The following is a 1,751-nucleotide window of genomic DNA, read 5'->3' as shown; positions in this document are numbered from 1 at the left end:
ATATATATATATATATATTATTTTATGAATCTTACAATAATTTTTCTTTAAAAATGTTTTATAAGATTCTTTAACTATCTTTAAGGAGATACTGTTGTATCTTTAATGTATCAATTCTACTGATGTACAAAGATATATATTATACTCTTGGAAAACAATCTTTATGCGATACCATATTGTATAATGTAGAAATTTCTTAGCTATAAAAAATTAGAGCGTGTAAAATTAAGATATGAAAACTTATACTTATAATACATATAAAGAAGAGTAAGTCATATATATTTTAGTCATTGATTTTCACAATAAAATTTTCTGTTATTCGTTACGTTAATACACAGAACAAGTGATAAAAGAGATATTGTATATTATGTATTATTATATGTTTGTCATTAATGGTGCATTATGTTAATTAATTGCGTTTATAATCGAAAAAGATATCTTATTAATCTAATACAAGTAAGTGCAAAGTACAATAACATAAATATTTGTATAATTATATTGTATTAACAAATAATTTTGCGTAAGTTTTACACAGATGTTAATCTGTTTATCTTTGTTTGCAAGCTGTAATGTAATAAATAATATGTATAACAGATTATTAATATAATTTGCAAAATTATTTCCATTTTCATTCTACCTTTCGGTACATTTTGATATATTCAGGATTTATATAAATAAAAATACAGGAATAGCAACTAATATACGAGAAAACGTTTTTTTTTGTTAAGATAAGATTTATTTTTTATTCACTGACACAGTTAAATGTTATGTGAAACAATGGTATTTTATTGTTTGGCGATGCAAATTCGCCTTGTGCTTATCATTATGTACTATTTCACATTATATGATTTACAGGGAGAATAATTATTTCCAAAAGACAAGAGAAAGAAAGAGAGAGGATGCATTTGTTACACTTTTAATATTTATCATAATGTAGTATACTGATGTGTAATGTTTGAAATCACAATTATGTGTTCATCGCTCTAAGTGATAATCTGGATTATCAAATTATACAGAATTGTTGAGATTCGATAAAATATTTCATCATCAACTAGAATTATCCAATTAATAATAATGTACATAATACATCTCTATTAATTATCTCATATTATGTCGTTTTCCTCTTAATCGTCAATTTACAATTTCGATTACAAATTAATTTTTAATCTAGAACTTGCCATAAAATAAATTATAAAGTAAATAACACAAATAACCAAATAATTACATAAATAATAATAATAATATATTTAAATTTAATATTTTTTAATAAAAAAATTAAGTTTTAAATTTTTTATCGTTCAAAAGCGATTGTAATTATTTTTATGTATTTTAATAATATATTTAAAAATATTAGGATAAATTTTAATTAATAATATTTAAATGTATGAAATATCGTGTACTTTTGAAATATGAATACTTTTAAATGTGATTATCATAGTAAACATTGCACAATTATTCTATATTATTTAAGATATTTGCATTTCATAACACAAATTATAACAAGATTTGTATACGTGTTAACGTCAAAAATGCATCCTCTAGTCTTCTCGAGACAAATATATGTTATTTCGCGACATTTCTGAAATGATTATACAAAATGCGTGGTCATGTCAGACTGTGCGATAAACTATTAAGTTTGACTTATATTCATACACACAATGTAAAACTATGTACAATATATAGTGAAGAAAATCTAATGTCCCGCGTTTTTTTCACACTTAAACGAAATTGCGTTTTCACACCATAGAGTT

Source organism: Atta colombica, unplaced genomic scaffold (assembly GCF_001594045.1).
Source record: "Atta colombica isolate Treedump-2 unplaced genomic scaffold, Acol1.0 scaffold155, whole genome shotgun sequence".
Classification (NCBI taxonomy): Eukaryota; Metazoa; Arthropoda; class Insecta; order Hymenoptera; family Formicidae; genus Atta; species Atta colombica.
This window is presented reverse-complemented; position numbering follows the sequence as displayed.